A 13,680-nucleotide genomic window follows, 5' to 3' on the forward strand; every position below is an offset into this window, starting at 1 on the left:
GTGTTTCTTGACTTCCTCCTTTTGTATTTCAGTCCCCTTTTGCCATATTTTCTATTAATTTATTTTTCTTTTGGTTGTGACTTTTAGAGCATTAAAACATTATGGATTTTTTAAAGCAGTTATACATATTACAAATTCCTCCCCAAATAGGATATTCTGTCTCTTTTAATGATATTGTTTAATAAAAAATGTAAGTTTACTATAATCTGACCAGCAAAATATGTCTATCATTAACAGTTTTTTATCTAGTTATATTTTTGTGTTCTTCAAGGCAACAAGAATATTTCTCTATATTTTCATCTCAAAGTTTTGCCATTTTTTATTTTGTATTTAAATTTGCAGTCCATTTTGGAGTTGATTTTTGTGTTTAATGGGAGGTAGGACTTAGGTTCATATTTTTTCTATGTGAATTCGTTTTTGTTTTTGTTTGTTTGTTTGTTTTTGTTTTTGAATCAGCATCTTTATTTTAAATATTAGATTTCCCTAATGGAGTATAGTCATTGTTATGTCAGGTGAATGAATGGATATGTGTGATCTGATTCTGAACTTTCTGTCTTCTTCCATTGGTGAATTTGTTGATTCTTGATTTAATGCCTCACTGCTTTATTTATATACCTTTATAGTTATTCTTCATATCTTTTATGCTTGCCCTCCAGTTTTATCCTTTGGACTTTAATTGTATTGCATTAGAAATATATATATATATATAAATTTCGGGTGAATTGGCAGCTATTTTATGACAAATTTTGCTTTTATTTCTATGAATATGATTCTCTAGATCTTACTTTTCTCTCTGAATTTCTAATCCTTAGAGTTGAATTATTTATCTCTTGCTACATTAGCAGCCTATCATTAAGCAATTGAAAGTGAAATAAAAAATCAAGACTTCATTGCAATTTTGTATGATGCTATAAAGATGCATTAGAAGGATATTTTAAATAGGAGAAGTTGTATAGCAAACAATTTTAAGCAGGATAAATTTGTAAAGGCTAATTTTATGAATATAGGTTCAAAATATAATTTTCCAAAAATAAAATACAATTTACTAAAACATATATCTCTTTATATTTTGATATTTTAATGATGAGAATGGCAGGAAAATAATACTTATGACCTTTCCATGTTCTGATGGAAATATGAAGACTTAAAATACCTTCTTTGAAATGTAAATCCAACAACTTTAATAAAAAATGCATAAAAGCAAAATATTATTATACATACTAATTGATACCGTACTTGTTATTGGGTTGGTGCAAATGTAATTGAGGTTTTGGACCATGAATTTAAATCATTATAACTAGGCTCAAACACATCTTTCTGAATCAAGATAGAAACAATTACAATCAGTACATTTTTGCCAATGAGGAATAAGTTTGTTTATTCCTATAGCATAAAAATCCATGATCAGGATTTGACAAACTTTTGGAAAGCATTTTCTGCCTCAGGCTGGTTGTGGAAACATTTCCTCTGCAAAAAGTTGTGGAGATGCTTGAATAAGTAGTAGTTGTTTGGCAAAAGGTCAGATGAATATGGCAGTTGAGGCAAAACCTTGTAGCCCAATTCTTTCAACTTTTGAAGTCCTGGTTGTGTGATGTGTGGTTGGGCATTGTCATGGAGAATTGGGCCCTCTCTGTTGATCAGCTGCAGGCCTGCAGTTTTCAGTGCATCTCATTGATTTGTGAGCATACTTCTCAGATGAAATCACTTTGCTGGGATTAAGAAAGCTGTCATGGATCATATCAGCAGCAGACCACCAAATAGTGACCCATGACCTTTTTTGTTGCAAGTTTGGCTTTGGGAAGTGCTTTGGAACTTCTCGGTCCAGCCAATGAACTAGACATTGCCGGCTGTCATATGCAGTCCACTGCTCGTTGCATGTCATAATCAAGAGATGGTTTGTTGTTGCATACAGTAAGAAAAGACAACACTTCAAAACAATGAATTTTTTTTTTTGATTTGTAGTCAGAGGCATCCACTTATAGCTTTTTTACCTTTCCAATTTGCTTCAAATGATGAAAGACTATAGAATGGTCAACAGTGAGTTCTTTGGCTTCTTGTGTGGTTGTAAGAGAATCAGCTTTGATGAACTTCTCAGTTGGTGGTTGTCAACTTCTGATGGCCAACTTCTAATGGCCAACCACTATGCTCCTCATCTTCAAGGCTCTTGTCTCCTTGGCAAAACTTTTTGAACCAGCACTACACTGTACATTTGTTAGTAGTTCCTGGGCCCCATGTACTGTTGATGTTTTGAGTTGTCTCAGCTGCTTTATGACCCATATTGAACTGAAATAAGAAAATCACTCAAATTTGCTTTTTGTCTAACATCATTTCCATAGTTTAAAATAAATATAAAATAAACAGCAAGTAATAAGTCATTAACTAAAATCATAAAGTGAGAAATGCACATTAAAACGATGTGTAACATAACCACACGTCTTTAAGAATGTATTCCAGTCTCAAATGGCAAAGTTTAACAATTCTAAAACCACAATTACATTTGTACCAATATAAGTAACCTTGGTTTAAGAAAGTCAGAATTGGGATAAATGATATTTTATCTTTAGGTCACCTATTTATATATTATATAATGATTTTCTAATAATATGAGTCCAGGTGAAATGTTGACTGTGAGTGATGTGGACAGATGAGGCATTAAAAAAATAACTAAAAAAAAACAGAAATAAAGAAATCAGAGTCAAAGCATCCTTATTAGTTTTTACCACTAGAGAATACTTTCCCAGAGAAATAATTTTTAAGCTTTATTATGCAAAACGAATGGGCTCCTCTGGTGGCTCAGCTGTAAAGAATCTGCCTGTAGTGCAGGAGATGCAGGAGATGTGGAGTTGATCCCTGAATAGGGAAGATCTCCTGGAAGAGGGCATGGCAACCCACTCCAGTACTCTTGTCTGGAGAATCCCATGCATAGCGGAGCCTGGTGGGCTACAGTCCATGGGGTCTCAAAGAGTCAGACATGCCTGAAGTAACTGAGCATGCATGCACATGCAGAGCAAGTTTGTTGAAAAACATTGAAACTTCTGTTTCCTAGAATGTGGCCTCAATGATTCCAGACTGTCAAAAGAAATGGGTGTAAAAATTAAAAACATATATGTCAAACTGCTGAAAACATAGTGTTTTGACTGTTTAAAGTAACTGTTCTTTTAGCCTAAGAGTTTATTCTGAAAATATAGCAAAAAAATATATATCATTTACTAGTGATAGTAGTCATTAATTAATCACTAAGTAATGTAATAATCAGACTTTCCAGGTGGAGCTAGTGGTAAAGAATCTGCCTACCAATGCAGGAGATGAAAGAGATGGGGGTTAGATCCCTGGGTCAGGAAGATCTCCTGGAGGAGGGCATGGCAGCTCACTTCAGTATTCTTGACTGAAAAATCCCATGGACAGAGAAGCCTGGCAGGCAGCAGTCCATAGGGTCACAAAGAGTTGGACATGACTTAGCAACTAAACAAAAACAATGTATTAATCCTTAATATATAATGAATTTTCAAATCTAAGTGAAAGCAAGAATAATTTTAAAAACTGGGTAAGAAACATGATGGTAATTAACTAAGGGGTAAAAACGTGACCATGAAAGTCGCTCAGTCGTGTCCGACTTTTTGTGACCCCATGGACTATACAGTCCCTGGAATTTTCCAGGCCAGAAAACTGGAGTGGGTAGCTTTTCCCTTCTCCAGGGGATCTTCCCAACCCAGGAATCGAACCCAGGTCTCCCACATTGCAGGCAGATTCTTTACCAGCTGAGCCACAAGGGAAGCCCAAGGGATAAAAAGGTAGTGACATATTGGTCAACAAATATGAGGAAAACAAAAGTTCAAAATTTATATTATCTGAAAATCACTGCAGATGGTGATTGCAGCCATGAAATTAAAAGACACTTACTCCTTGGAAGGAAAGTTATGACCAACCTAGACAGCACATTAAAAAGCAGAGACATTATTTTGTCAACCAAGGTCTGTCTAGTCAACATTATTGTTTTTCCAGCAGGCATTTATGGATGTGAGAATTGGACTATAAAGAAAGCTGAGCGCCTAAGAATTGATGCTTTTGAACTGTTGTGTTGGAGAAGACTATTGAGAGTCCCTTGGGCTACAAGGAGATCCAGCCAGTCCATCCTAAAGGAGATCAGTCCTGAGTGTTCATTGGAAGGACTGATGTTGAAGCTGAAACTCCAATACTTTGGCCACCTGATGCGAAGAGCTGACTCATTTGAAAAGACCCTGATGCTGGGAAAGGCTGAGGGCAGGAGGAGAAGGGGACGGCAGAGGATGAGATGGCTGGATGGCATCACTGACCTGATGGACATGAGTTTGGGTAGGCTCCAGGAGTTGGTGATGGACAGGGAGGCCTGGTGTACTGCAGTTCATGGGGTTGCAAAGAGTCAGACAGGACTGAGCGACTGAACTGAACTGAAGACAAAATAATCTCTCCGCTAGTCCCTTTCAGTTCAGTCGCTCAGTCCTGTCTGACTCTTTGCAACCCCATGAACTGCAGCACACCAGGCCTCCCTGTCCATCACCAACTCCTGGAGCCTACCCAAACTCATGTCCATCAGGTCAGTGATGCCATCCAGCCATCTCATCCTCTGCTGTCCCCTTCTCCTCCTGCCCTCAGTCTTTCCCAGCAACAGGGTCTTTTCAAATGAGTCAGCTCTTCGCATCAGGTGGCCAAAGTATTGGAGTTTCAGCTTCAACATCAGTCCTTCCAATGAACACCCAGGACTGATCTCCTTTAGGATGGACTGGTTGGATCTCCTTGGAGTCCAAGGGACTCTCAAGAGTCTTCTCCAACACAACAGTTCAAAAGCATCAATTCTTAGGCGCTCAGCTTTCTTTATAGTCCAATTCTCACATCCATAAATGCCTGCTGGAAAAACAATAATGTTGACTAGACAGACCTTGGTTGACAAAATAATGTCTCTGCTTTTTAATGTGCTGTCTAGGTTGGTCATAACTTTCCTTCCATGGAGTAAGCATCTTTTAATTTCATTGCTGCAATCACCATCCGCAGTGATTTTGGAGCCCAGAAAAATAAAGTCTGACACTGTTTCCACTGTTATCCCATCTATCTGCCATGAAGTGATGGGACCAGATGCCATGATCTTAGTTTTCTGAGTGTTGGGCTTTAAGCCAACTTTTTCACTCTCCTCTTTCACTTTTATCAAGAGGCTCTTTAGTTCTTCTTCGCTTTCTGCCATAATGGTGGTTTCATCTGCATATCTGAGGTCATTGATATTTCTCCCGGCAATCTTTATTCCAGGTTGTGCTTCAAACCATCAAGATGTAACAGCCAGCAATTCTTCACACACAAAAACATTGTCTTAAAAGAAGATTTAGAGACAGATACACAGATATTTACACAAAAATAATATTTTACAGCTTTGTTTATGAAGAAAAGAATAGAAACTAAAGTGTGATTGTGGAAGACCAATTAATTAAAAAAATTAACATGTCTGCCTAATAAAATGTACACTGTGTAACCATTTAAATGATGTAGAATTATTATAAATTTAGGAAAATGCTCTTGTGATATTTTAAATAAAATGATTATGTATTTGTGTATAGACACAAACATATATATGAAAAAATATGTAAATACTCACAAACAGATATATATATATATATGCTTCACTACATACACAGGAGTCTTTCTGTGAATTTCTAATTATTGCCTAAAAATAAAATTGTAGAGTTACAGTTTTTGAATCATATTATAGGTAAGTTTTAAAACATATTGGTATTTATTGCAAAATTATCCTGTAAAAAATTTTGTCATTTGACACATCAATTGATAGACCAAATTTTAAAAAATATTCAGTATTGATCCTGGGGTCATGCATGAATAGATTAGAGATAATTTCAATTTTCTCTTTTTATTCTTTCTGCACTGTAAATCTATTTTGCCAAGGGCTTGGAAGGCAGAGGAGTTCCTGTGGCTCAGGAATCCTTAGGCAGACTGGGCATAGACAGGGTATGCCCCATGTGTGGACTCTGATCAGGTCGCATACCTGTGCAGCTCTTTAGTCACAGATGTAGATACCAGTCCTCTCAGTTTGGCTCTGTAGTTAGCAATAACAATGCATAGCTCCCTTTCAGATTTAGATTTAGAAGGCAGATAACCCCGTCCATTCTCATGGTTATCATCTTTTTAAGTATTTTGGCAGTCCTGTAAAAAGGAACCTTAGAGATCCCCTCCTTGATCCCTAAATATTTATAAATGATCCTTTATCAGAATTTACATATAATAAAGAAGGCTGAGCACTAAGAATTGATGCTTTCGAATTATGGTGCTGGGAAAGAGACTCTTGAGAGTCCCTGGACTGTATGCAGATCAAACCAGTCAATCCTAAAGGAAATCAACCCTGAATATTCACTGGAAGGGCTTTTGCTGAAGCTGAAGCTCCAATATTTTGACCACCTGATGCAAAGAGCCAACTTACTGAAAAACACCCTGAGGCAGGGAAAGCTTGAAGGCAGGAGGAGAAGGGGCAGCAGAGGATGAGATGGTTAGTTAGTATCACTGACTCAATAGACATGAATTTGAGCAAACTCTGGGAGATAGTGAAGGATAGAGGAGCATGCCATGCGAAGTCCATGGGGTCACAGATACCTGTACACAACTTAGTGTCTGAACAACAACAATATATAATTCAGTCACTATAAATGCAGTGCTTTGTTTGGCACTTTTACTGTTTGAAGTAACTACTCTGTTAGCCTGAGAGTTCATTACAAAAATGTGAAAAGTAGTATCATTTATTGTTTCGGAAGCACTTAGTTGGCTACATTGAACAGAAAGTAGTGTGGAATATACAGGCCAATGTTCATGGTCCTGAAACTTATATACACACAGAATCTTGATAAATAGAGATATAAAATATTTTTTTAAATATGTTAGATGCTTGCCCACGTTCATACCGTTGAAAAATTGGAATGTTGTGACATCATCAGTTGCTGAATATAAACCTGATACTGGAAGTGTGTTTCCACCTGTTTATGCTTGATCTCTTTCAAGAAGCTGAATACTTCGCTGTGGCACTCGCTGTATTAGAATGAATATGACTAGGAATGGGAAAGCTGAGTTTAAGTAAATTTGGAGGGATTTTAAAGTAGTAGAGGACCATGTCAGTCATAATTAATAATGAGGAAAAATAAAATGTTTTTATGAAACTTTAAATTTTATATTATAGTATAGCCAATTAGCAATGTTGTGATAGTTTCAGGTGAACAGCAAAGGGGCTCAGCTGTACATATACATGTGTCCATCCTCCCCAGTCTCCCCTCCCATCCAGGTTGCCACACAACTTTGAGCAGCCTGTGCTATGCAGTAGTTATCCATTTTAAATATAGCAGAGTTGCATGTTGATCTCAAACTCCCTAACTGTGTCTTCTCCCCATCCCCCCTCACTTGCAACCATAGGTTCATTCTCCAAGTCTGTGAGTCTGTTTCTGTTCCATAAATAAGTCATTTGTATCATTTCTTTTTTGATTCCACATATAAAGGGTGTCATACAAAATTTCTCCTTCTGTGTCTGGCTATCTTCCCTAAGTATGACAATCTCTTGGTCCCTTCGTGCATGTGTGCGTGCTAAGTCACTTCAGCTGTGTCTGACCCTCTGTGACCTCATGCTGCAAATGGCATTGTTTCATTCTTTTTAATGCCTGAGTAATATTCCTTTGTGTATATGTACCACATCTTCTTTGTCCGTCCCTTTGTTGATGGAAATTTAGGTTGCTTCCATGTCCTTGCTACTGTGACTAGTGCTTTTTTTCAGAATGGTTTTGTTGAGTGATTTTAGGGTAAAAACGTATCATATAAATAACCTCAAAGTGCTAATACCATGGATAAAATTGAGAAGAACATGAAAGTTTACAAATGAAGATAAATGGTAACCAAAATAGAGGGAGACAGCACATAACATTAGGTTTAATGACAAGAACTTGTTTGATTTTTATGATGTAATGGATACACAGAAAAGATCAGATTCTGATTTAAATTCTAAATATTCAGCTTGTACTGGAAAGATGCATGTGAGGCCCATAGGGAAACTGTGGGTGTCCAGGGAATCAGAGCCCAGGGGAAATGAATAAGGAATTGGGCAGATGGATAAACATTCATGGTTGAATTTCCCTCTGCTTGAACTACATTGCCAAGGTCAAAAAGTGGCTCAGGTCTCTGGGAAGCAGCAGCTGTACTTTGTGTTCTCAGATTTCAACAGCTAAATCAAAGAAAAATGCTAGGACTAGTCATAAAACATGAGCATTTGATTATTGCTATCTGAGGAGAAGGAATGCATACTAGAAAGCTGGGGGATAGTGAGAAGAAATCTGGCTGCAAGTGTGAATGTTTCTACGTTAAAATCCCTATGATCTTGGACAAACTCTCAACATCTCTGAAATCCAGCATCCTAATTTCTTCTCAGGCAATTTATGAGAACAAGAATACATTAATTGAAGGAAAGAATTTCTCAAAACTATAAATTACTGTATAATCTTTGAAGGCATTTAAACATAGTGGTGTTAGTTTTGACTCTATTGAGAGAATTACAGGTGGAGGTCAAAGCTCAACTCTGTCATGTGTCATGTGACCATTTGCTCTCATCCTCTGTTGGTTTTGGTTTATTGGTGTTATTTATTTGCTAAGTTGTGTCTGACTCTCTGTGACCCTATGGGCTGTTACCCGCCAGGTTCCTGTGTCTATGGGATTTCCCAGCAAAAGTACTGGAGTGGGTTACCATTTCCTGCTCCGGGGAATCTTCTTGATTCAGGGATCAGACCCACATCTCCTGCACTGGCAGGCAGATTCTTTACCATTGAGCCACCAGGGATGCCTGGTGTTGGTTTGTTGACTGCTCAGTCGCTTCAGTTGTGTCCAACTCCTTGTGACCCCATGGACCGTAGCCCTACAGGCTCCTCTGTACATGGAGTTTTCCAGGCAAGAATACTGGAGTTGGTTGCCATTTCCTCCTCCAGAGGATCTTCTCAACCCAGGAATTGAACCTGCATCTCCTGCGTCTCCTGCATTGCAGGCAGATTCTTACCACTGAGCCACTAAGGGAAGCCTCTCTCTCATTCATTATTAGTTACCATTAGCATCCACAAAGCTGACCATTCTAGAAGGTATTAGAGCATGTACTATCAATGGAGATGGCCCATATGAAACTAAGCTATTAAAAATTCATTCATATTTGAATCACTAAGTGAAATCTTGAGTAACTATGAAAAGTTGTGATGATTCTAAAGGGATTTGACATCAGATTCTCACAATGAGAATTTATTATCAATTTTTACACAGTAGCCAGCTTTTAGGTCCTCAGCATTACCTTGAAAAAATTATATCAGAGGGAAAAAAATCCTAATATATACCTGTACTCAATATTGTTCTTTCAAATTATCAATTGTATGAACAAAGGAAAAAAAACCAGTGCCTAAAAAGTGAAAAGTAACAAATGAAGCCATATTACCAATGATCGGCCTCTTCCTGACTCTTAGATTTCCATTTTCCTTATATCTGAAACATAAAAATATAATTATTTTATTACTATATTAATATATAGTCTATACACCAAAACAACAGGAATTAATCTCTTCCTAGAATCCCAGGAACCACAGGCAATATGGAATAATAGAGTGGACACCTGGGACCCAGTGTTCCCAAGAACTTCTGGAGTCCAGTATTTCCAAATAGAATGATGCATAATATTTTCACAATAAAATAGAGCATAAAATAATTGTCTATATATAATCTTTGAAGGCTCATCATTATTTTTACTTATAAAATTATATTACATATATATAGATAGACCTATACATATATGCTATATATACTATATACTCTATATATGTGTAGTGTATAGATCATATATGTATAGTCTATATACTATATATATGTATAGTGTATAGATCACTATAGCACACCATGCACCATGTCAAGCCTTTCCAAATCCTCTCAGCAACCCGGTGAAGTGGATGATATGATTATTGTTCTTATTCTGAAGTTGAGAAAACTGAAGTACAGAGAGGCTGAGGAACTCACCCTCGATGGTTACTTAGTGGTGGTGGTAAGATGTTCACCCAGGCAGCTGAGTTCCAGATTGCACCTAGGTGCTCACCAGAATGTTCTCCCTGTGATGTAAACACTGTGAAAATCTTTCACAAGCTATTGTCACACACACACCCCCACTGGCTGTTGATATGCAAAGTCTTGTACAAAGCCTTATTGTGTTAGAGATACTATGCTGCCAGCCACTCACTGAAGGAGTGCTTCCCCCATGACTCTGATTAACGCCTCAGCCAAGTTGCCTGTTACTTATTATAGGCCAGTGAGCTGCCAGGTGCTTGTGAAATACTCACATCTGAGGGGAGGGCGTTCTTTGTGGTTCTCAAGAGTCTCCTGTGTAAAAAATCGTTAATTTACAGCTAGTTAGAATAACTATATTTTAGTGAAAGCAAGCTATTTACCTAAATAGATTTTTTTTAAGTTGAAAATGTCAAATAGTGAAATTTCTCGGCATTTTATAGGTTTTTTTTCCCCCCTTTTCTTGATGAGCTATAAATGAAGATAAATAATTTTATGGCTATCCATTTTTTTTTTTTTCCTAACCATACTTACGAACTGTGAGAAGCCCCTAGAACTGTGTGGACAGTGAAACTTTTAGTGTGGACAGAAAGCCACATTGCTATTTCTCTTTCTGTTTACTTTTCTCTCAGGTCCCTTGAGACCTAAGTGAAGTCAAAGTCGGTCAGTTGTGTCCGACTCTTTGAGACCCCATGGACTATATAGGCCATAGAATTCTCCAGGCCAGAATACTGGAGTGGGTAGCCTTTCCCTTCTGCAGAGGGTCTTCCCAACCCAGGGATCGAACCCAGGTCTCCGGCATTAGAGGCAGATTCCACACACAGATTCGGTACACCTTTCATTTCAATGTCTTATCAGTGGGTTGATTCATTTTCTACATTAATCAGTGTTCTTTGACCAAGAATATTGCTTGGATTGTTTTGGAAAGTACAAGAAGCCACATAGTTTTTCCAGGAAGGTTTCAAAACTCCCAAAGATTAATTTCCAACTTCTGAGTTTGTTTTTATTTTCAATCTATGACTTGACTGGTATTAAAGCTGCTATTGATAGTAATTAAATATGTTGTCATTGATATAAACCTGTTTGGTTCAGCAAACAAACTAAAATGATTGTCATAGACAGTGTTTTATTTTTCTTGTTGGTGTTGCTGATTTGTGAGCATGCTTTAAGATGAAAAAAGCATGAGTGATAACTTCCTTAAAAAGGTGCGGCATCCGATTCAGATATTTTGTCCTGATTTTAAAGCTGGTTGGTGTAGTGCTACTAAAATTTCGTTCAGTTCATTTTCTTAGCTTAGCCACAAGGGAAGCCCTAAAGGGTGGAACTTAAGGGTGTTTCTCTTTGGAATGTGCTATTCACTATTATAGGCTTCCTTGACAGCTCAGTGGTAAAGAACCCACCTGGCAATACAGAAGATGTGGATTTGATCAAGGAAGGAAGGAAATGGCAACTCATTCTTGGCTGGGAAATCCCATGGTTAGAGGAGCCTGGTTGGCTTGTAGTCATGGGGTCTCAAAAGAGTTGGACACGACTTAGTGACTAAACAACAACATTCACTATCATACCTTGATCAGGGTTGGGGTGGGGTCATGGGAGAAGAAAATAATGTACAGGCTACTTAGGGCTTTCTCTCTTGTGAGAAGCAGAGGAGAAGGATGAGTGGGAGGGATCCAAGGTAACCATTACCATCCCCCGCACCCCAACACACACAGAGAAAAGGAGAGTGTATTGTGATTTAAGGCAAAACTCTTTCTAAGAAAAAGTTGAGGCCAGAATCTTCTCTATAGCCTTAATTCAGTGTACTGCAATAAGTATTTATTGAACTCTCACTGGCTATTTGTTAATGCAATGATTTTTCAATATTCTTCTTGATGGTGGGATGACAATCTTAGATCAGGGTAGATAATTTAGAAATGTTTATTTCCAGCAAAGGACCGCAATTTAAAGTTATCTAGTGTGGAAAACCTTTGTGGAAAAATATTGTTCTCTTAGAATTTTCAGGTCTTTTTTTTTTCCTCCTAAATTGAAACTGTCCTCGTATTTTCTCTTCTTTATATTGTATTATTTTCTGCTTCTTACATTCTTCCTCAACATTTAGAATAAGGTAATAAAGTTAAAAATATTATTCACTAGAATTATTCTTTGTTTACAAAATACATCATTAAATGTGCGTGGAATGGGGAATAAGAATGAATAATCATGCTCAAGAGTGAAAATGCACTTACAATAATCCCAGAGTGACGAGGAGTGGAATTTGTTCTGAAGAGGTGTAGCTGGAGGAAGAGAGAGAAGATGGATGGGAGAAAGCCAGTCACAGGGCAGGTGCCTCTTCAGTCTTGTATGTGTGTGTGTATGCATGTGTGTGTATTAATGTGTGGGTGTATAAAACAATGAAGGGACTGACTTTTTATTAGAGTAGATAGAGTGTGAATCAAAGAAAGCATTTATGGATACAGAACCTCAGACAGAAGATTATGACCTTTCGTTGGATATGGAGTAGAAGCTGGGCAAAGAAATCAAATCATATTTGCCCTCACTTGCAAGGTCCTGTCTACATGTGAATATCTGTCTTGTTTAAAATTTGATATGTGGTAGTCAGCAGGTCTTTTCAGTATTACTGTTGTTCTTCCAGCACCAACGTCATTAAAGGATTTAAAGAAGGCGAGTGAACTGGATGGATGTGTGGTTTTGAGGGATTGCATGGGTGGTGACCTGGAGTGGGAACTAGACACAGGGGCACCGTTATCAGTAGGCAGACAAGTGCAGGAGAGAGGGGGACTCCACAGGAGTTGATTATAGGGTCTTCAGTATTCAGCTGATGGTGGAAATAGCTGACATGGATGAATTTGTGCACATAGTAAGTGTGTAGAGGCAAAGTGTGTGTTTACACAGGAGCTGTGAAAAGGCAACACGAAAGAGGAATGAGAACTCTGGGTAGCAGGAGCAAAGTCACTAACATGTTTTATAAGTAAGAGATTCTTTGATTGAATAATAAAATTATGTTACCTTCTGAAGAAAGTTAATTTGCTAATTTCTCCCAGAGAATTGGAAGACCAGCTTCCTTCAAAGTGCCAGTAATACCTTCTTATAAACATATACAGTTTTTGAAGTTAACAGTGAATTATTTTCAGTTAGATTTGCTTTGAAAAAGGTTTGTAGTTCTCAGTAAGAGTTGGAAAAACAATCCTTAACTATGTTGGAGTTAAAGGTCTCTGCTGCTGCTGCTAAGTCGCTTCAGTCGTGTCCAACTCTGTGTGACCCCATAGACGGCAGCCCACCAGGCTCCACCATCCCTGGTATTCTCCAGGCAAGAACACTGGAGTGGGTTGCCATTTCCTTCTCCAATGCATGAAAGTGAAAAGTGAAAGTGAAAGTGAAGTCGTGTCTGACTCCCAGTGACCCCATGGACTGCAGCCCACCAGGCTCTTCCGTCCATGGGATTTTCCAGGCAGGAGTACTCGGGTAGGGTGCCATTGCCTTCTCCAAAAGGTCTCTAGTAATGGTTAAAAAGTATTCTCATCAATGAAAAAGACATACATTGTCATTCATATTTATGGAAAATTAAATATTTTTCACAAAACCCTATAA

General features: G+C 37.8%; 1 long non-coding RNA gene across 1 annotated transcript; it reads right to left on the reverse strand.

Annotated features, from left to right (window-relative positions):
- Positions 1-1,117: 1,117 nt before the first annotated feature.
- Positions 1,118-10,358, reverse strand: LOC129658967 (uncharacterized). Its single transcript, XR_008717628.1, has 3 exons — positions 10,051-10,358; positions 9,479-9,525; positions 1,118-2,283 (listed from the first exon to the last, which is right to left on the reverse strand). It is a non-coding gene; the product is annotated as an uncharacterized LOC129658967 (long non-coding RNA).
- Between the last annotated feature and the right edge of the window lie 3,322 nt (positions 10,359-13,680).

This window comes from Bubalus kerabau, chromosome 8, assembly GCF_029407905.1.
Source record: "Bubalus kerabau isolate K-KA32 ecotype Philippines breed swamp buffalo chromosome 8, PCC_UOA_SB_1v2, whole genome shotgun sequence".
Taxonomy (NCBI): Eukaryota; Metazoa; Chordata; class Mammalia; order Artiodactyla; family Bovidae; genus Bubalus; species Bubalus kerabau.